Genomic DNA, 23,283 nt, shown 5'->3' with positions numbered 1-23,283 from the left:
GTTATCAGAGCCGCCCCTCCTTCCTCCTCAGATCAGCTGTGAACTTGAAGGAGGAACCAGAAAGCAGAGCTTCAGTTTCTCTGAGGACTTGAACAGCCTCCTTCCCAAACAAGAGGCAGAATGCCCCACCCACCTAGCCATCTTTTTTACTTCCTCTGTCTTTCTTCACATCCAAAACCAGATAAAGGCAGCTGGTGGGTGTATGGGCTTGTGCTGGGTAAAATGATAAATTGGGCCAAATGTTCCTTTATGTCCTCATTAGTTTCTTTTTCTTTTTTCGTCTTTTTAGGGCCGGACCCGAGGCATACGGAGGTTCCCAGGCTAGGGGTCGAATTGGAGCCACAGATGCCGGCCTACACCACAGCCATAGCAACTCAGGATCTGAGCCACATCTGTGACCTACACCACAGCCCACGGCCACGTCAGATCCTTAACCCATTGACTGAGGCCAGGGATTGAACCTGCGTCCCCAGGGATGCCAGTCAGATTCGTTTCCACTGAGCTATGATGGGAACTCCCTTCATTAGTCTCTTTTTGCCATTTTTCTCCCCAAATTTTGACAGAGAAATGATCTTGAAGTTAAGAGGCTTATGACGTAGTCAGCACAGGGTATATTTTTGGTGGATGTGATGATGAAGGGGATTGTGATAGGTAATCTTAAAGATTTCCTTAAATGTGGAGTTCCCGTCGTGGCTCAGTGGTTAACAAGCCCGACTAGGATCCATGAGGATGCGGGTTGGATCCCTGGCCTCACGCCGTGGGTTGAGGATCCAGCGTTGCTGTGAGCTATGGAGTAGATAGCAGACATGGCTCAGATCCGGCATTGTTAAGAATGCGGTGTAGGGCAGCAGCCGTAGCTCTGATTGGACCCCTAGCCTGGGACCTTCATATGCCTTTGGTACAGCCCTTATTTAAAAAAAAAAAAAACATGTGTTAAATTGGAGCATTCCACTTCAGGTGGAGATACTATATCCACAGAGGACACAGTACCTCTGGCATCCTTCATGGTCCAGTCCCCCCATCACAGCTTTCATTCTAAGAATACTTGATCCTTCTTCTTCTTTTTTTTTTTGCTTTTTTTTTTTAGGGCTACACCTGTGGCATATGGAAGTTCCCAGGCTGGGGTCGAATGGGCAGGCCTTTGCTATAGCCACGGCAATGCTGGATCCTTAATGCACTGAGGGGGGCCAGGGATTGAACCTGCATCCTCGTGGATACTATGTCTGGTTCTTAACCCGGCACAGTGGGAACTCCAAGAATACTTGATTTTTAAAAGACTTTACATCATTCATTTTAAGTTTAAGTAAGTATGTGTAACACATATCCCATTCCTGTGGGAATCCAATTTGAAGAGATTATTCTTAAATTGTAGTTTAATTTGTGTAATTTAATCTATGGATTAGTTGATGGTAATATCTCCCTCACAGGAGACAAACTTACTGATATTTTTCAAAAAGTAACATAAATAATAGCAACATTGCAAAATGTGGAAAAGATGTCTGGGGACAGGAAAACCTTTCAATGGCCTCAATGCACAATGTAATCACCATTTTAACTGCACGATGGAATCAACTATTTAGTTTACCTGTATATATGACTAGCCCATGAAAGTAAATCCTGTTAGTGATGATATTTGGTCTAGTACAGTATTCAAGAATATAGACTTCAGACTCAGATAGCTCTTTAAATAGAATCTAGGTTCGACTCCTTTTTACATATGTGATCATTAGCTATCTCTAATCCTTAGTTTTAAAATTAATAATGTACATTGCAGCACTAGTCACAATAGCCAAGACAGACATGGAAACAACCTAAATGTCCATTGACAGATGAATGGATTAAGAAGATGTGGTACATATATACAATGGAATACTACTCAGCCATAAAAAGAGCAAAATAATGCCATTTGCAGCAACATAGATGCAACCAGAGATTATCATATTAAGTGAAGTAAATCAGAAAGTGAAAGACAAATACCATATAATATCACTTACATGTGGAATCTAAAATATAGCACAGGAATTCCCATCGTGGCTCAGTGGTTAACAAATCTGACTAGGAACCATGAGGTTGCAGGTTCGATCCCTGGCCTTGCTCAATGGGTTAAAGATCTGGCATTGCCATGAGCTGTGGTGTAGGCTGCAGATACAGCTTGGATCCTGCGTTGCTGTGGCTTTGTGTAGGCTGGTGGCTACAGCTCCGATTCGACCCCTAGCCTGGGAACTTCTATAAGCCGAAAGAGCAGCCCTAGAAAAGGCAAAAAAAAAAAAGCACAAATGAATCTATCTACAAAACAGAAACAATCACAAACATAATGAACAGGCTTGTGGTTGCCAAGGGGCAGGGGGGAGGGAGTGAGAGGGACTGGAGTTAGTAGATGCAAACTACCCCATTTAGAATGGATAAGCAATGAGGTCCCACTGCATGCAGAGCACAGGGAACTATATCCAGTCTCTTGGGATAGACCATGATGGAGGATGATGTGAGAAAAAGGATGTATAAATATATATATATGACTGGGTCACTTTGCTGTACAGAAGAAATTGGCACAACATTGTAAATCAACTATAATTTTAAAAAAGGCAAAAAAATTAGTAATGTAGGATTGTTGTGAAAATTATTTTAAATAAGCAAATATACATAGCATATCTGATATGTTGGCCACTACTCAACAAATGGTGGTTATTATTCTCACCATTATTAGAAAATGGCTAGCTGGTTGATTTTCCCCTTCACCTCAAGTTCAGATTTTCTCCACCTACAGAAAATAATGCGGCCAGTTCTTTTTTTACTCACACTAATTTCCAAGGTCCAACATTCCTAACCTTAACTCAGTGTATATACTCAAGAAAGAGTTGGTGAGTATGAGTAATTGTGGTTAACCCACAGCGGCCAATTAGCCAAGGCTACTCCTGCTGCAATTCTATTGACACTTGGCAGGACATTCTCCACAGTCACATCCCGGAAACAGCTTCTCTCAGCTCTCAACATTCAGGAGGGACTCAGAGAAGAGCAGGGCTTTATTTCAACAGCAGTGATTTATAAAGGGAGGGTCGACCCATCAGCCTTGAAAGCTCTTGACAGGACAAACTGAGGGGCTTTTAATTGGTTTGGCTTTAGCCATCCTGGCTGATAAGGTAATCTGTAATGTAGCTGGTTAATCAACCGAGAATCAGAAAAGTTCTTGCTCTAAGGATACTACTCTCAGAGTTGCTGTGAATCATTTTTATGTTTTATATGTTTATGTAAATAGGCATAAACACATAAAAATACATACATTATTTTGCATTTTGACTTGAAAGAAACAGTACAACTCTGTACATATTATTCTGCAGTACTATTTTTCTGAGATTTATCTATGTTGATAGATTGTTTGTTTATTAGTGTACTGGCATACACGTAATGCATACACTGTTTTGTCTGATGGATAAAGTCTGCCTAAAGATCAGAGTTCTCTTGCGGTGCAGTAGGTTAAGGATCTGGTGCTGCCACACCTGTGGTGCAGGTCACAACTGTGACTTGGGTTTGATCCCTGTCTTAAGAACTTCCACATGCCATGGGTAGAGTAAAAAAAAAAAAAAAAAAAAAAAAAAAAAAAAAAAATCTGGTTGAAGATTACCAAGAAAAAACAAAGTAACAAGTTCTTAAAACAAGAACATTTTCTCATTTGTGTTTAAATCCAAAGGCAGTTTTCCAGCGAGGGTACAGAGTGCTACAGCTTCAGGGACCCAGGCTCCCTCTATCATGTGACCCCACTCTGCATGGATCTTTACATACAGGTCACCTCCAAGTTCAGGAGGTCAGCTCTGGCTCTAGGGGACATGTCGGCATTCCTCTCATAGATGAAAGAAAAGACCTTTTAGTCTCCAATTTCACTTACCTTCTATGAGCTAAAACTTAATCTCATGATCCCAGCTGTAGAAGAGAGTGGGAAAAGGAATTGTCAAAGAACCATATGCCTAAAATGTGGTTGCTTGACTGCAGATGAAGAAGGAAGGGGGAGGGAAAACCAAATACAAGTCTCTACCTCAATGGACATTTCGGTGATTTTCAAATTTTTGCCATCACTGAAAAATGCTGTGACAAATCCTCACATACAAAGCTTCTTGCACTCTTGTGAGAGAGTTTCTCTAGGGGAACATGTTGTTGGGAGTTTATGTTTTCAACTTTACCAACTGTTTTCCAAAAGGGTTGCAATAATTTTTAGCCCAGCTCTAAGAAATTCCCTGTTCCCATAAATATTTAATATTTGGTTTTAGACTTTTTAAAAAATGTTTTTACAAACTGATGGGATGGTGGGGGAGTGACCTTGGCAAAGGCAATTTTGGTAGAGTGGTGGGAACAGAATCCAGAACACCTGGGTTGCAGGAGCATGGGAGATGGTGAGGGCAAAGTGGTGGGCATAAACTGTGCCTTCGCCAGGCTCAGCAGCAGAAGGAAGTAAGAAATAAAGCATTAAGGGAGTTCCCATCATGGCGCGGTGGTTAACGAATCTGACTAGGAACCATGATGTTGCGGGTTCGATCCCTGACCTTGCTTAGTGGGTTAAGGATCTGGTGTTGTCGTGAGCTGCGGTGTAGGTCGCAGATGCACCTCGGAACCCTCGTTGCCATGGCTCTGGTGTAGGCCAGTAGCTACGGCTCCAATTCGACCCCTAGCCTGGGAACCTCCATATGCCACAGGAGCAGCCCTAGAAAAAGGCAAAAAAAAAAAAAAAAAAAAAAGACACACATACAAAAAAAAGAAATAAAGCATTAAGGTTGATGTCAGAGAATGTTTTGCCTATGTTCTCTTCCAGGAGTTTGATGGTGTCCTGTCTTTTATTTAAGTCTTTCAGCCATTTTGAGTTTATTTTCATGCATGGTATGAGGGTGTGTTCTAGTTTCATTGATTTACATGTAGCTGTCCAGGTTTCCCAGCAATACTTGCTGAATAGACTGTCTTTTTCCTACTTTATGTTCTTGCCTCCTTTGTCAAAGATTAATTAACCATAGGCGTCTGGGTTTATTTCTGGGTTCTCTAGTCTGTTCCATTGGTCTGTATGTCTGTTTTGGTACCAGTACCACACTGTCTTGATGACTGTGGCTTTGTAATAGTGCCTGAAGTCTGGAAGAGTTAGGCCTCCTGCTTGGTTTTTGTTCCTCAGGATTGCTTCGGCAATTCTAGGTCTTTTGTTGTTCCATATAAATTTTTGGATTATTTGTTCTAGTTCTGTGAAAAATGTCCAGGGTAATTTGACAGGGATTGCATTGACTCTGTAGATTGCTTTGGGTGGTATGGCCATTTTTACAATATTAATTTTTCCAACCCAGGAGCATGGAGTATATTTCCGTTTCTTTGACTCCTCTATAATTTCTTTGATTAATATTTTATAGTTCTCAGCATATAAGTCTTTCACCTCCTTGGTCAGGTGTATACATAGGTGTTTGATTTTTGGGGGTGTAATTTTAAAAGGTATTGTATTTTTGTATTCCTTTTCTAAAATTTCATTGTTAGTATACAGAAATGCAACTGACATCTGAATGTTAATCTTATATCCTGCTACTTTGCTAAATCTGCTGATCAGTTCAAGTAGTTTTTGGGTTAAGTCCTTAGAGTTTTCTATGTATAGTATCATGTCATCTGCATACAGTGACAGTTTTACCTCTTCTCTTCTTATTTGGATGCCTTTTATTTCTTTTGTTTGTCTGAGTGCTGTGGCTAGGATTTCTAGTACTATGTTGAATAACAGTGGTGAGAATGGGCATACTTGTCTTGTTCCAAATTTTAGTGGGAAGGCTTTCAGCTTTTCTCCTTTGAATACTATATTGGCTGTGGGTTTGTCATAAATGGCTTTGATTATGTTGAGGTATGTTTCCTCTATACCCACTTTGGTAAGAATTTTGATCATGAATGGATGTTGGACTTTGTCAAATGCTTTTTCTGCATCTACTGAGATGATCATGTGGTTTTGACTTTTCTTTTGTTAATATGGTGTACGACATTGATTGATTTGCCTATGTTGAACCATCCGTGTGAACCTGGGATGAATCCCACTTGGTTGTGGTGTATGACCTTTTTTATATGTTGTTGCATTCAGTTGGCTAAAATTTTGTTGAGAATTTTTGTGTCTATATTCATCAACAACATTGGCCTATAGTTTTCTTTTTTGGTGGTATCTTTGTCTGGTTTTGGAATTAGGGTGATGATGGTGTCATAGAATGTCTTTGGGAGTGTTCCGTCTTCTTCAACCTTTTGGAAAAGTTTAAGGAGCATGGGTATAAGTTCCTCTTTGTATTTTTGGTAGAATTCACCTGTGAAGCCATCTGGTCCTGGACTTTTATTTGTAGGGAGTGTTTTTATGACATATTCAATTTCATTTCCAGTGATTGGTCTGTTCAGTTGATCTATTTCTTCTTGATTCAGTTTTGGCAGGCTGTAAGTCTCTAGAAAGTTGTCCATTTCTTCTAGGTTGTCAAGTTTGTTGGCATACAATTGTTGATAGTATTCTCTCATGGTTTTTAGTATTTCTGTAGTATCAGTTATGACTTCTCCTTTTTCATTTCTTATTTTGTTTATTTGGGTTTTTTCTCTCCTCTTCTTGGTGAGTCTAGTCAGAGGTTTGTCAATTTTGTTTACCTTTTCAAAAAACCCAGCTCTTGGTTTTATTGATTTCTTCTATTGTTTTTGTAATCTCTATTTTATTGCTTTCCTCTTTGATCTTTATAATTTCCTTCCTTCTGCTGACTTTAGGTTTTGGGTGTTCTTCTTTTTCTAATTTATTTAGGTGTTGGGTTAAGTTGTTGATTTGAGATTTTTCTTCTTTTCTGAGGAAGGCCTGTATTGCTATGAATTTCCCTCTAAGCACTGCTTTTGCAGCATCCCATAGATTTTGAGTGGTTGTGTCTTCATTATCATTTGTCTCGAGGCATTTTTAAATTTCCTTCTTGATTTACTCATTGACCCACTGGTTTTTTAGTAGCATGTTGGTCAGTCTCCCAAGGCAGCAAAAACAAAAACAAAAATAAACCAAATGGACCTATTCAAACTGACAAGCTTTTGCACAGCAAAGGAAACCAAAAAGAAAACAAAAAGACAACTTTCAGAATGGGAGAAAATAGTTTCAAATGATGCAATGGACAAGGGCTTAATCTCTAAAATATACAAATAACTTATACACCTCGACAACGAAAAAACCAACAACCCAATAGAAAAGTGGGCAAAAGTCCTGAATACACAGTTCTCCAAGGGAGATATACAGGTGGCCAACAAGCACGTGAAAAAATGCTCAACATCACTGATTATTAGAGAAATGCAAATCAAAACTACCATGAGATACCACCTCACACTAGTCAGAATGGCCATCATTAATAAGTCCACAAATAACAAATGCTGGAGGGGGTGTGGAGAAAAGGGAACCCTCCTGTACTGTTAGTCAGAATGTTAGCTGGTATAGCCACTATGGAGAACAGTATGGAGGTACCTTAGAAAACTATACATAGAACTACCATACAACCCAGCAGTCCCATTCCTGGGCATATATCCGGACAAAACTTTCCTTAAAAAAGACACATGCACCCGCATGTTCATTGCAGCTCTATTCACAATAGCCAAGACATGGAAACAATCCAAATGTCCATCGACAGACAATTGGATTAGGAAGATGTGGTGTATATATATATATATATATATATATATATATATACACACACTCACAATGGAATACTACTTAGCCATAAAAAAGAATGACATAATGCCATTTATAGCAACATGGATGGAACTAGAGATTCTCATCCTGAGTGAAATTAAGTCAGAAAGAGAAAGACAAATACCATAGGATATCTGGAATCTAATATACAGCACAAATGAATGTTCCCACAGAAAAGAAAATCTTGGACTTGGAAAATAGACTTGCGGTTGCCAAGGGGGAGAGACTGGGATGGACTGGGAGCTTGGGGTAAATAGATGCAGACTATTGCCTTTGGAATGGATTAGAAATGAGATCCTGCTGTATAGCACTGGGAACTATGTCTGGTCACTTATGTTGGAGCATGATAATGTGAGAAAAAAGAATGTATACATGTATGTGTAACTGGGTCACCATGCTGTACAATAGAAAAAATAAAATAAAATAAAATCATATTGATTTGGGAAAGAGTGACCCAACACTCAAGGGAACAATTGGCAAGAGTGGGTTTGTGTGCGTTAGGGGCAGTGAGAGACCGCTTCATGCTGCCTACTGCTTTAGGTGGTGGCTGCAGCCCAGAAGGAAGGAACAGAGAGAAAAACTTCCTGAGCAATGTTCAACCTACTACCATTCCCTTCGTCCTCTGGTAGAGGGTGGGCAAAGCCTCCGGCAGTGAAATTCTTTTTTTTTTAATTAAATTTTTTTCTTTTAAAAAAAAAAAAAAAACAAAGAAAATATTAGAATTGGTGGAGCATTTGTGTTACAAATGGGGAGTCCTGAACTGTTAGGACTAAAGCAGGAGAAAATGTACCTGAGAAATTTGGACTAGCAATTGGAGCGAATTTCCATACGGTTTAAGATTTCAGATGTGGGACATTTCCAAGTGAGGATTGAAGTGGGCACTGAAGTTGATAGCTGCTCTTTGGTATTCCAGAGGACAAGATGCTTTGAAGCTTGAAGGGAGCCCGATAAATTATTCATTCAGCACATATTTTCAAGCACCTCCCAGGTGTCAGGCATTTTCTAGAAACAGGAATTGCATGTGGAGTAAAATAGATAGGCAAAATCTTCTCTAAAAAGGGCTGACAGACAACAATTATGTAAACAAGTGAGATAATTTGTGAGAGCAAAAACAGCTATTAAGAAAATATAACAGGAAAAGATGCTGTTTTATGCCAGAATTTACCAGGAGTGTAGGTAGGCTATTCGTCTGCAACTTCCAAAGGGAGACATTGCTGTCAAGAGGCAAATGGCTGGCCAGTTGACTGGGGGGGATGGTGTGGAATAAGGGGGTGTGCTGATTGCAAAGACATGCATCCTCTGAGGGAATTATGGGTAACCTGGATTTCTCAAAGACAGTGTTAGCAGATTTTTTTTTTAGTTCTAGCTGGAGACAATCAAGGAGAGAAGATATAAGTATTAATTGACAAGAATTACTGCTTTTCATCTTGAATTTACAGCTTATAAGCAACAGACTTTTAAGAATTTAGTTCCTCACATTCTTCTAAACAGAGATTATGGAATATCTGAAGTTATTTTTTCCTTAACAAATGATAAAAAAAATAAGCTTATTTTTACACCCACCCCCTCTTCCTTTTACGCGATCTCCTTTTGGTCCTGCATAAGAAGGTCATTTTTATTTCTTTTAGAGTGAGAAATATTCATCTCTTGATGCATTATGAAATATCTCTTAATCCTCTTCCTTTGCCTTTACCTCAAGCCCCCTTCTGCAACCTTTCAAATGTTGCAGTTTCTAGAACAGATCTGTAGCTCAGAAAGCCGACTGCTATCAGGAAAAACAAGAATAAGAAAAGCTTTCACTTTTCAAAGTTCATTAGCAGAGGGGTGACATGGATTACCCTAGAAACTGGCACAGAAACTGCCTGTTGCTCTTGGCAAATGAATCAGTTGGGATGAAAATGTTAATATATTTGAACAGATATGAGTCAATGCTATTCTGGGGGTGAAAAGTGTGGTTTACTGTACGAGCATATATAGTACCAAAAAAACCTGGAAAAGACTGCAGGGAACTATGGCAGATATGACAATCAGTGTTCAGGTTTTCTTTAAAATCGAAACAGTCATTTGCATTAGAGTCCAGATTTATATTAAACCTACATACAATAATAATTTCTAGATGAAATTCTAGACAACGACATGATTTAAATGATTTTCTCTTTCTGTTCCCAAAGCAACCAAATAGAGCGGCAGTGAGACAGCATGAAAAGAACTCTGGATTTAGGATGTGTGGGGGGGAATAAATTATTCGAATTCATATAATTTGTAATCATACGAATTAGCTATAAGATGATGGGTGAATCACTTAATCTCTTTGAAATTAGTTTTCTTATTTGCAAAATAATGGGACCGGCCTCGGGGTTGTTACTGTCTCTTTCTGATTTAAATATGACTTGGAGTTATATCCCCAAAGGGAAGCCCTATTACGGCCCTGAGGCGACCTGCAACTACAATGGAGTGTCCAGGGGCTGTGTGGAAATTACCACCATACATTTCCTGTTTTATGCCAGATCTTTATTCAGTTTTCTAGACTGATCAAGCACTGGGAAGCCGTGTGAATGTTTGTGCGTTTTAGCAAGGGCTGGTAAAGGTTTAGACTGACCGCGTGACAGAAAATAATCATTTACACCAGAAACCCTTCTTCAAAATGACAGAACACCTGAGTTGGAAAAAAAAAAGTTTGATAAGCTTCTGGTTCAAACAGTTAACTGACCTCATGAGTTAACTTCCTCTTCCACTTAAAACCCCCTCAGAAATGATGGAACTCATACAGAAGTGCTAAGCCCCAAACAGCTCTAGAAAGTCAGGGAAAGTCTTGTCCGACAGAAGGGATTTAGGTGGGGTTAAAAATATGAGCTCCGAAAGTCCCCTTCTTGGCTCAGCGGTTAACGAACCCGACTAGGATCCATGAGGATATGGGTTCGATCCCTGGCTTTGCTCATTGGGTTAAGGATCTGGCATTGCTGTAGCTATGGTGTAGGCTCGAAGCTGTAGCTCCAATTCGATCTCTAGCCTGGGAACTTGCATATGCCTCAGGTGTGGGCCTAAAAAGGCAAAAAAAAAAAAGAGCTCTGGACCCAATGGCTGGGTTCTTGGTACGGTGGCTCCTCTCTTTGGGTCTTCCAGCCCTTGGGTAAATTACTTTCCCTCTCGATGCCTCAGTTTCCACATCTAGAAAACGAAAATACCCACCTCTGAGGATTAATACAAGTAAAGTGCTTTGAACAGTGCCTGATGCATAAGTTTTCACATATCACCTATAATTATTGTTATTATAGCTTTAACATTGGATGTTAAAGCAGATGGGGTTAGTCATGGATGATAACACCCACCAGAGATTAAAAAACAAAACCCATAATCCTTTTTAGGTGAAAGGCAAAAGCTCAGATGATCCCTGAAAAAGAAACCTAAGATGCTAAGTAATACGGGCAGCAGAGGGCAGCCAGGGGGATAATGAATTACAGTGACTTTGTGGAGTCACTTATTCCACAAGTGGCTGCTGCAGCATTTGCCCTAAGGTTAAAATCATGAGTTCTGCTCTCTAACTAGGATATTTGCCACTAGATACTCCCAGGGTGGGGGCTGGGGCCAAAGAGAAAAATGGGACAATTTTCCAGCTGCCTTCCATCTGTCATAAGAAGGATGAAAATGTAATTTGTTGTCTAAACTGGGACACTTTTGAATGAAAGCAAGCACTATTAGTAGTTAATTATGCCAGAAGAAACGTAACCTGTGACCATCCCAGGGGGGCCAGGACATTAGTTCCCTTGGTTATAAGGGATAGAGGGATACTTATGCCCCCAAAGGAAAGCCCACTTGGCCACACAGTCTCTCCCCTCTACTCCCCAATTGCATAGATTGCCCAGAAAACAAGGATATTATGTGTTCAAATACTCCAGCTACCTAAGTAGGTCAATCTAAACCTGAAATTACAAGTGTGACTAGATGCCAAGAATTCCTGCACCTTTGAGGAAAATCAACAGCCGGAAAGAGTGATGCCATACTGGAGAAACAAACAAACAAAAAAAGTTCCTATGAGGAAACAGAATTAAGGCAGGAAACAGAGAGGTTGATACAAATTTATTATATTCATAAAACAAGACTACATTGCTATCCTTATCTTATTTTTAAAGGAAGCAATTTAAGTTCCGGGAAATTAAAAAAAGACCTGTCCCTCCCTTAGGGTTGCCAGATTGAGCAAATTTAAAAAAGGACACTTAGTTAAATTTTAATTATGTCTAACTGCCTATGCCTATGTACATTAAGCAAAAGAAAAAATATTGCAAGGGGTAGACTTATGCAAAAATTACTTGTTCGTCTGAAATAAATTCTAAGTATCTAAATTTCATACTTCTTCCTTTAATTGTATTTCCTTTGGCTAGTCTTAATAATTCTTTGTTATGTAGAATTTGCTTATAAAATGTCTTACATTTACAGTCTGTGTTCCATTTATACAACATGGCTTCTGTAGCTGTCAACGTGTCGCATTCTTTTGTCCATTGAACACTCATTACTGAGCAAATACACTCAACATTAGTAAAATGAGCCACTGTACTGAAAGTTAACAATTTCAAGGACTTACTCTTCAAATTTGAATTGTTGAAGTACCCAGTACCATATTTCAGGCACAATTTGCCTTTCCATTCTTTAGGATTATGCTGTGACGTTTTGATCAATAACATTTAAAAATGTTGTCTACTGACACAAGAGTATTATCATCAATTTGTATTCCCTTTGCTACAACACTACACAGATTCCACTTATTGACATGCTGGAAGAGAATTTGGTATGATCCATGTGAACAAACAGAATTCAAGGGTTGAAACTGTCACGGCCATAATAATTGTCTACTTCATGTTGGAATGTCTTTTCCTGCACATAGTAATGCTATTCCATTTACAAACATTTTATAATTAAAGGGATAAATATCTCACCTATTCTTTTTTTTTTTAATTCAACAAGTTTTGGCTTTGTTTGTTTTTAAGCAATGAGCACTTCAGCCAGATAATTTGTTTTTTGTGTTTTGTTTTTTTTTTTTTTTTTTCATTTTTGGCTGCCCTCCAGTGTATGGAGTTCCCAGGCCAGGGATCAGATCTGAGCTGCACTCACGACCTAAGTTGCAGCCGCAACAACACCGGATTCCTCAACCCACTGAGCTGGGCTGGAGATCAAACCCTCATCCCAGCACTCCCAAGATGCCACTGATTCTGTTGCGCCACAGCAGGAACTCCCAGCTGGATCATTTGAGCAGCAAGACTGATACTGATACTGATACATGGTGTGAAAGGCTCTTAGCACTTCTGTGGCAATTATTTTATCTTCTTTGTCTGAATTTCTCTTCATAAAAGATGGTTATTCGATCACTTTCTTTGACAGTAGTTGAGTGATACATCTCCTATGCTTTAACTGTTGGTATATACTGATGTATATCTGACTTTCTGCTATGTTCGATATGGAGCTAACAATTGCATACTGAGAGCTTCAAAATGACTTTTTACTTATTTAATAAACGACTTTTTTACTTATTCAGAAAACTCAGTACAAAATTTACACTTGGGGTTTGGCATTTGAAGTTCAAATATACAGAAATAGGTAACAGACAAAGCAACCACTGCCAGAATTGAGAAGATTATGTGGTTATCTCACAGTGTGGTCTGTCACTCACAAGTCCAACTCACATAAACAGGGTTTGAACTGTTGAAAAGGATGAGAATTAATGAACCAATTATAAATCAAATGGTTTGTTTAATGCCCCAAAAAAGCGAACTTCCAGTTTGCCTACAAGGGAGAGCTGTGCTCATAAAGCCATCACCCCAAACGAGCCAAATCTGATCTTATGTAAGGTTTTGGGAAGCCTAGCATTCAGGGTTTGATGGGCTTTTAGAAGCAAGAGTGTTTAGAGATTGACAGATTTTCAGAATCGTTCCTGTGGTCCTGGGAGTCAGGCTGCTGTTTACCCGCTGACTTTGAAACACTAGCTGATTGGCTAGTGGAGGGTGGAACTGTCATTGTTTTCCTGACTGTGGGTTTTATCCCTAATTGGCTGGTTTTCAGAAGCCAAGTGCTTTCATTAATTCGCCAGCTTTCAGAAACAGAGTGAGGCTGTTGTTTATTAGCTGATTTTCGGAGCATTTGCACTGATCTGAAGTTATCCATAATTAAGGGTAGTTGTTTGTTCACAATTTGGGTCTTCGGCCAAAGAACAGTCTTACCCTTTCTTGAATATGAAAAAAATTATGTTTTTTTTTTTTTTTTCTTTTTAGGGCTGCACCTGTGGCATCTGGAAATTCTCAGGGTAGGGGTCGAATCGGAGCTATAGTTGCAGGCCTATGCCACAGCAATATGGAACTCAAGCTGCATCTGCAACCAACACCACAGCTTATGGCAACACTGGGTCCTTAACCCACTGAGTGAGGCCAGGGATTGAACCCACATCCTCATGGATACTAGTTGGGTTCTTAACGTTCACTGAGCCGCAGTGGGAACTCCAAGAAACAAGTACTTTTAATTCTCACTCCCCTTTTTGGTTTTCCTTCAGCCAAACCTACAGGAAAGACCACGAGGGGTTGTTTAGGCCTTCACCGTGTGGAGCTATGCCGCCCTTTAAGTGATTTAAGCACCAATTTCTGTCTCGAAAAAAATAGCTCCAAGTGGCCATTTTTTTTTTTTTTTTTTTTCTTTTTGTCTTTTTGTCTTTTGTTGTTGTTGCTATTTCTTGGGCCGCTCCCGCGGCATATGGAGATTCCCAGGCTAGGGGTCGAATCGGAGCTGTAGCCACCGGCCTACGCCAGAGGCACAGCAACGCGGGATCCGAGCCGCGTCTGCAACCTACACCACAGCTCACGGCAACGCCGAATCGTCAACCCACTGAGCAAGGGCAGGGACCGAACCCGCAACCTCATGGTTCCTAGTCGGATTCGTTAACCACTGCACCACGACGGGAACTCCAAAGTGGCCATTTTTTATCATTCATTGGGAGAAAAACCCCAAATAAACAATATGTAACATGTCTTGACATCCGGGACCTAGGACAAAACCATTCAACAGAGGCCATGTTCTGTAAATACGGGATGCCTGGCAATTCATCCTCTCCTCCCTCGCAAAACCCTTACAATAGGGCAACAACTGGGTAGCCGGACGATAGGCTGAGTAGCAGCATGGCTTGAAAGGTGAATTATATATATATATATATACACATATAGTTGATTACAGATATGTTTTAAGCCATAAACAATTCTTTTTTTTTTTTTTTTTTTAAGGGCCATACCCGAGGCATATGGAAGGTCCCAGGCTAGGGGTTGAATCGGAGGTGTTAGCCACAGCCCACAGCAATGCGGGATCTGAGCCGAGTCTTCAACCTACACCATAGCTCGTGGTAACACCAGATTCTTAACCCACTGAGTGAGGCCAAGAATTGAACCCTCGTCCTCATGGATACTAGTTGGGTTCATTACCATTGTGCCACCACAAGAACGCCAATTCGGATTTTTTAAAAATGCTGAACACCATCACTTTGCAAAGAAGCATAATGGCTTTATGTAAGGTTTTGGGAAGCCTGGCATTCAGGGTTTGATGGGCTTTTAGAAGCAAGAGTGTTTAGAGATTGACAGATTTTCAGAATCATTCCTGTGGTCCTGGGAGTCAGGCTGCTGTTTACCCGCTGACTTTGAAACACTAGCCGATTGGTTTAGAATAAACAATCCGATTGGCTAGTGTTTCAAAGTACCTAGTTATAGCAAGGTATACAGCGACATCAGAATACTGAAAACTGGTCATTGTTTTTGTCCAGGTCAAATACCTTAAAGTCCCTAACTCTTCCCTTTTTGCCCACCACACATTCCCATCAACAGGCCCTCTGAGTTCTTTTTTTGCCTTTTTAGAGCCGAACTCGTGGCATATGGAGGTTCCCAGGCTGGGGTCTAATCGGAGCTGTTGCTGCCGGCCTACACCACAGCTCACAGCAACGCCGGATCCTTGACCCACTGAGTGAGGCCAGGGATCGAACCCACAACCTCATGGTTCCTAGAAGGATTCATTAACCACTAAGCCACAGTGGGAACTCTGCTCTGAGTTCTATCTTTGAAATAAAACTCAACCACCCTCATCCAACCTCTAACCCACCACAAACCTCCATCACTTAAGCCCCTAATGTGTCCTGCTATTGTGAGAACCTCTTCACTGGCATCCCTGGTCCCACCCTTGCCCATCTACAGTCCATTATGCCCTCCTCAATAGCCGAAGTAACCCATCCAGCATGCAATAAGGTCCTGTCTCTAACCTTCAATAACTTCCCATTCCAAGATCCTTATTCAGGCTTTTTAGCTCCTGCAGGACTTAGCCCCTGATATCCCTCCCTCGTCACATGCCCTGTAGCTCCAGGCATGCTGGCATTCGGGCCATTCCTTGAAAGGCTAAACATTCCTATGGCGGGGCTTTGGCCCTTGCTTTTCCTTCTTACTAGGATGCTCATCCCCCAGATACCCATCTGCCTCATTCTCACTTCATCTTGGCCTCTATACAAATGTCACCTCTTCAGGCAGTGCTTCCCTGGCCACCTATCTACACAGGATACCCCTATTTCTTTTTATTGCTGGCTTATTGTATATCCCACTTAGAATGTAAGCTCCTCGAAGCCAAGAACTTTTCTTTGTTCTCTGCTGTATCTTTAGTGATTGTGCTAGAACTTGGCACATACCAAGTATTCCATAAATAATTGTGGAATGAATGGCCTAGTTTTAGTCAAAGGAGAATTTACCATAAGGAGCTGAGAACTATATCTCAGAGAGCCTAAAGAGAGGAGTGTAGTTGAACTACAGAATCAAACTCTATCCAAGAAACCATCTCTTATCTGATAACTGCGTGTCTCTCTCTATGCATCTGCTTCCTTTGGTCCTTTTGCGGTTCAGTTTCTTTTACTCGGCTGATGGCAGGGCCTGTAGAACTTGTGTTTTCAATTCCTGTGAGTCTCTTCTAGAGGATCCTGGCCTGGGATTGTGAGACTCACAGTAATTGACAACACAGTGCTTTGAAACACGCCTCTCGCAGAAACTGACGGAAAAGCAAACCAAAAATAGGTAAATGCTTGATGTTTAGAATAAAACAATCCACAGGCTTGAATATACAGATGGCCTAAGTAGTCAGGCACCTAGGATAGACTTCTGCACATAGGTTAAACTTCAAACAATGTGTTCAATATATATACATATTTTTATCTTTTTTGGCTGCCCCTACTGCATATGGAAGTTCTGGGCCCAGGGAGCAAATATGAGCTGGAGCTGCAACCTACACCACAGCGGCAGCAACACTGGATCCTTAACCCACTGCACTGGGCTGGGGATCAAACCAAACCAGGGCCTCCCTCCATTGAGACAAGCCACTGAGCCACAGTGGGTACTTGCTCAATATGTTTTTATTCAGCCTCGAGAAAACTTTTCAGGTGAAACATTACTAAATTTAAAGCAATGTAGCAAAATTTTTATTTGAAAGAGAAAAAATAATTTTTCCTTTGTTTCCACACTTTTTAGAATTTTGGAATGAAAGCTGATTTTTTTTTTTTTTTTTTTTTTTTTTTTTTTTTTTTTTTTGCTTTTTAGGGCAGTACTGGTGGCATATGGAAGTTCCGAGGCTAGGGGTTGAACTGGAGCTGCAGCTGCGGGTGTACACCACAGCCACAGCAACACAGGATCCTAGCTGCGACCTACATGATAGCTCACAGCAATGCCAGATCCTTAACTCACTGGGTGAGGCCAGGAATCGAACCCACATCTTCGTGGATACTAGTTGGATTTGTTACTACTGAGCCACAATGGGAATGCACTTAAAAAAAATAAGAACAAGAACAACAACAAAAAAAAAAAACTCCAACGACTTCCATATGCCACAGGTGTGGCCCTAAAAAGAAAAATTAAAAAAAAAAACTAATTCAAATAGATAAACCTCTGCCTATCCAATATGGAGAGGGGAGAGAAGATTCAGATAAGCAGCATTAAAAAGGTGAAAAGGCACATAGTTAGAGAGGCGAAAGAAACTTTTAAAAAGTTAGAAGGGAATATTACGTAAACGCTAAAAAGAAGGCTTGGAAAAATCAATGAAATACATTCTTTTCTAGGAAAGTAAAAATTCCAGAAGAGGTAAAGAAACTTAAATAGTTCAATAATTGTAGAAGATGTGGAAAATGAGCAAATATCTTTTTTCCACTAAAGACACTCTCCTTGGGGGATTTTACAAGTGAGTTTTTCAACCCTCCAAGGAAGAGGTATCATATTTTACTCAGAGAGCACAGAAAAGGGTGAAAAATTTTAATAGTCTTCTACAGGGTAGAATATTCCTCGTATGAAAACCAGACAAAGGTTGTATACCCACACATACATACACATCCCTATTCACCAATCGCTGATAGAAAATATGCACAAAGGTACTAAATAAGTAATTAGATGAATGATGCTATTCATTAAGGATATGTACCAAGACCAAGAAGGTGTTACTTAAATTGCAAATATGTTTCAATATTTAGGAAACATATAAAATATGGTATGCTAATATTAAAGGAAAAAACAATAAATCATCTAAACAGAGAAAGAAAAGGCATTTGGATAAAATTCAAGATCTAGCTTGATTTAACAACAAAAATACACCTTTTTTGAGGTAGTAATAAAAGAAGATTTCCATAACTTCACAAAAGGGGGGTCTGTCAGAAATCACTATAAGACATTATATTTAATGGGTAACCACTAAAAGGATTTTATTTAAAAGGAGAAACAGGGAAAGGAAGTTATCACTCCTCTTTCAATATTATTTTTAAGATTCTAGCTAATGCGATAGCATAAAAAGGAACTAAGTATTAATATGAGGAAGTAAGAGGCAAAACTGTTATATATGCTAGAAATAATGCAGAAAATGAAATAAATGACCCCATGGCACAAATAGGATTCTGTAAGGTGATAAAAAACAAACTTAGAAAAGCAAATAATCTGTCGATGCACAAGCAATAATCAAATAGGAGATGTAATGGGAAAGGGCTGCAGATACAAGACAATAAAAGTATGAAAATGTACAGGAATAAACTTAGCAAGAAATCTTTAGGATTTACATAAAGAAAACAAAGCTTTACTGAAGGCTATAAATGTAAAGAGGTGAATTCTCCTAGATGCAACAACAGGGTTGTTAAGGTGTCACTTCTCCTTAACCTCAGCTGTAAATAAAATGGGATCCCAATGAAAATACTAACTGGATTTTTTTAAAATGCCATTTGCAATACACCGTCTGTATAGCAGCAGTGTAATAGCTAAATCTTCAAACCTTAGTGGTTTAACACAATGAAGGATTTAATTTTCACTCACAGATAGTGGAAGGGTTCCTGGTTAGGCTGATTGGAAGCCAAGTGCCTTTCATTCTGTGGCTCTGGCCTCCTGTTAGGTCCTTGGAGTACTCAGACGGGGACAATGACAGTGAAGAAGGCATCCTTGCTTTCCCATCACTTTTACCCAAGAAGGACACAGACTGTACTTGCTTACATTCCACTGGCAAGAACTAGTCATCTGACTTTTGTTAGGTGGAGGGGGAGCTTGGAAGTGTAGTCCACAGCTAGGTAACTTCTTTCTGCCAACAATGCTTTGACCTGGGAGCACTGACCCCCACTTTGACCATTATGAAAGAGGAGCATGAGTTTTTTGGTGGTCAGCTGGCTATTTCTGCCATAATCTGCAACAGTAAGAGTATAGGAACACATTTTTAAAAATAATAAGTTAGCACATATTTAAATATACTACATTACAGTGACTAAAGTAATGTGCTGTCAGAGAAAGACGAGCGTATCAATTAAGGAAAAAAAAGTGAATAGAACCTGAACTCTGCAGATGTGGAAATAAGTGGATAATGATAGAGCGTCACTTCAAATAAGTTGGGAATGGATACCCTGCTTAGTAAGTGGTAATGGAACAACTGGCTATCCACTTGGACAAAAATAAAGTTAAATTTCTACCTTATATAAAAATTCTGGGAGTTCCCGTGTGGCTCAGTGGTTAAGGAACCCGACTAGTATGCATGAGGTTTCGGGTTTGATCCCTGGCCTTGCTCAGTGGGTTAAGGATCCAGTGTTGCCGTGAGCCATGGTGTAGGTTGCAGACTTGGCTCAGATCCCACGTTGCTGTGGCTCTGGCGTAGGCCAGAGGCTGCAGTTCCAATTTGACCCCTAGCCTGGGAACTTCCATATGTCGCAGGTGCATATGGAAAATAAATTCTGGATTATTTAAAGTGCAAACATGAAACACACACAAAAATAATAGTAGTGTAAGTAAATCTAGGAGAACTTTTTTCATAATCATTTTTCAGCCCACCCAATAACACACACAAACCATATAGGGAGAAAGTCACTTTCATATCTATGGAGGAATATAAATTGACACATTTTAGGAGAGAAATTCAAAAGTATCTGAAATACACTAAAATATTGCCTTTGATCCATCTATTCTTTCCTAAGCATTTACTCTTCAGAACTATTCACGTATAGGCACAAAGATAATATTTGCAGCATTCTTTGTGAATACATTGGGGCAGTCTGTATGAATAATAGCGGGCGAAGGTATTACATGAATTATCATAAGTTTAGTCTTCGAAAAAAAGTGAAGAAAAGGAGTCCACAATATAATCCTGAGTAAAAAATAACACATGTTGCATAATAATAAAGTTTATTGCATTATTAGAATGTTTTAAGCAGTTGAGTATTAACATTCATGACAAAGCTATGAGGTCTATACAAATATTAATCTCATTTTAAAGATTAGAAAAATTTGGCATTGATATGTAACTCGCAAAGGAAGCTAAATGGTAGAAGTGGGATTTGAATCAAGGTGGTTTTGCTGAAACCCCATGTTCTCAAGGCATATGCTGTACCGGCTCTGTGTATAGCAGGAGACCATTATTGTTTAAAAAAAAGTACTTGTGTGCATTTGTATTCTTATTTTAAGAAGTGTGAAAACATACCCTACAATGGAACATGGTTTACCCCACCTAGTGGTGATAGCTATGGAGAGTCACTTTTTCTTCCTATATGGCTTGATCTTTTTCAGAAACAACCAACCAACCACATGTATTCCTTGTAACATAATGAAAATCTTAAAGGAAAAGTTGAAGTTTGATGATATATATTGAAGTGATCCAATGCTCCAATGGTAATCATTAAGATTTAGTACCCAGGGAGTTCCCATCATGGCTCAGCAGTTAATGAACCCGACTAGTATCCGTGAGGACACGGGTTGGATCGCTGGCCTTGCTCAGTGGGTTAAGACTCCAGTGTTGCCATGAGCTGTGGTGTAGGTAGCAGATGTGGCTCAGATCCTGCATTGCTGTGGTTGTGGCGTAGGCCATTGGCTGCAGCTCTGGTTCGACCCCTAGCCTGGGAAATTCCATAGGCTGCGAGTGCGGTCCTAAAAAGACGGCAAAAAAAAAGGATTTAGTTTCCAGTGAAGTATCTTGTTTATGGAAAATATTTGATAAAAAACAAGTGAAGGAGTGATCAGCCTCTTCTATTAGTGTCCAAACTCTTCAGACCTATGGACTAAATTTTCTATCTTAATGGTCCCTACTCTATTACTGTGCTCGCCCTCAATAAGTGTTTGTTAAGCTTATGTATGCATACCCATTAAATTTATTTATTTCTCTTTTGGCCACACCCGTAGCATATGGAAGTTCCTAGGCCAGAATTCGAACCCATGCCACGGAAGTGACCCAAGCCGCTGCAGTGAAAATGCCAGATCCTTTACCTGCTGCATCCACAAGAGAACTCCAATATGCCCATTAAATTTAAATGTTCTTACTTATTTCTTGCCATAGCTTTCCCCTCCTTTTCTAAATCACATTCTTAAACTTTTGCCTAAAATTTTCTTTATATTATTGATTTAGAAAACTGAAACTCTCTTGCAACACATCTCCTCAATAGTAGTTATCAATGCATGTTAGAATAAATACTTAGCGGCATGCTATGATTTTTGTTCCTAATGAAGTGAAGCCAATAATGCAAAACTAATTTAAAAATCATCTTTGAGTTCCAAGTTGTAAAATGATATGATTGAATTTTAGAGTTTATAAGCTTTCCCTCGCTTTGGGAAATCAGTTTTAATTTGAACCGCTTGAAATCTAAGGGGTACTGTTTCTTTGTTTTTAGAGAATATTGTGTTTGAAAGACAAGGGCTTTGCTTCTAATTAGAAGCACATCTTTTGCATTCAAGAGAAATCTGGAGCCTCTGGAACATACTGTGACAATCCAGTGCACTTAGCAACTGAAAGAGCGTGGGCTGAGAGTATGTGGAGCCTAGTGACATTAAGAAATCAATTTGCAAAGAGGTGGTTTCAAATTTGCAGAGTTTTTTCAAGGTGTTGTGAGGAGGTGTTGAAGCCACGAAGGGATTAGACAGTGACATGCATTTCACTGCTTGTATAATATTCTGTGGCTCAAATTTCCTCTCTATATGTCTTCCATCCCATTTTCTCTTATTCCAAGAGGATAACATCCTGCCTTCTGGACACATGTACAAGAGAAGACCCCTCTGTATATAGAGTTTGTCTCTGATGAGCACACACCTCTCAAAAGCCTTCCTTCTTTCAGGACTATCCACTACAAAGGGATAGACATCATGAGATGCTCAGAAATTTGGAACACAAGCATATTTTCTCTTCTGAGGTCAAGCAGTAAAAATGCACCTGTGTTGTACAATGGCTCCTAAAAAGACAGGAAGAAAAAGGCCTGATAATTTATTGAAGACATAATGCCAAGTGTAGGAATGCTTTGGCCAAATGAAGTAAAAACTATTTCTGAAGAAGGAAAGGAAGCCCAGATTTAACATACCCCCCCAAAATGAATCAATCATCTACATCCCTAACTAACCAATGATTTTGGGCTCAGAGCATCAGAAAATAAATCTGGTTACTTTCCTTTCTCTCTGAAAAGGTGAATTTATTTTAAGGATATCAAGAAACAATGTCACAAAAGCAGGTGGGTATCAGGGAGGGAATAGAATCAGAACAAGAAAACTCTCATTAACATTGGCAAGCCTCTCTCTCCAGCTTCTGCTTTTGCTTTTCTGAGACATCTTGCTTCTCTCTTTCTGCCAACTTTCTCTGATGCTCTTGGTAGACCTGACCACCTTCACAAGCAGTTTTACTCTGCCCAACAGAATCTCAGTTTCAGATTCCCAGGAGAAAGAATCTGATTGGCCTAGCTGAGTCAAGTGCTCATCCCTGGCTCAATCTTCTGTGACCACTGGTGAGATCACGTAGCACAAATAAGATTGCTGGGTGCCTGGGGGACGGCTTTTGGAGTAAAGTAAGTTCACGTGCAGTGGTTATTCATCATTACACAGCAAACTCCTCAAGTCATCTTTACAGCCTTTATCTTGAATATTTACGTCATTGGGATTCTTTCTGTTGCTCAGGCTTGAAAACTTGGCTTCATTCTACTTCTTTTTCTTTCTTCTCCTTCTCTTGCTTTTTAGGGCTGCACCTGTGGCATATATATGTTCCCAGGCCAGGGGTCGAATTGGAGCTGCAGCTGCCAGCCTACACCACAGCCACAGCAGCATGGGATCTGAGTTGCATCTACGACC

General features: G+C 39.9%; 1 long non-coding RNA gene across 1 annotated transcript in view; it reads right to left on the bottom strand.

Moving 5' to 3' along the window:
* Window positions 1-19,112, bottom strand: part of LOC102162163 (uncharacterized) — a 54,664-nt gene extending 35,552 nt beyond the window's left edge. Inside the window, exon 1 of the long non-coding RNA XR_002344243.2 lies at window positions 19,024-19,112. This is a non-coding gene — a long non-coding RNA (uncharacterized LOC102162163). The remainder of the gene's footprint in view (window positions 1-19,023) is intronic.
* Between the last annotated feature and the right edge of the window lie 4,171 nt (window positions 19,113-23,283).

The sequence above is a fragment of the Sus scrofa genome, chromosome 5, assembly GCF_054392235.1.
Source record: "Sus scrofa isolate SSC_HxYL_T2T_F1_AM1 chromosome 5, Sscrofa_HxYL_maternal_Yorkshire_Landrace_v2.0, whole genome shotgun sequence".
Classification (NCBI taxonomy): Eukaryota; Metazoa; Chordata; class Mammalia; order Artiodactyla; family Suidae; genus Sus; species Sus scrofa.
This window is presented reverse-complemented; position numbering and strand designations above follow the sequence as displayed.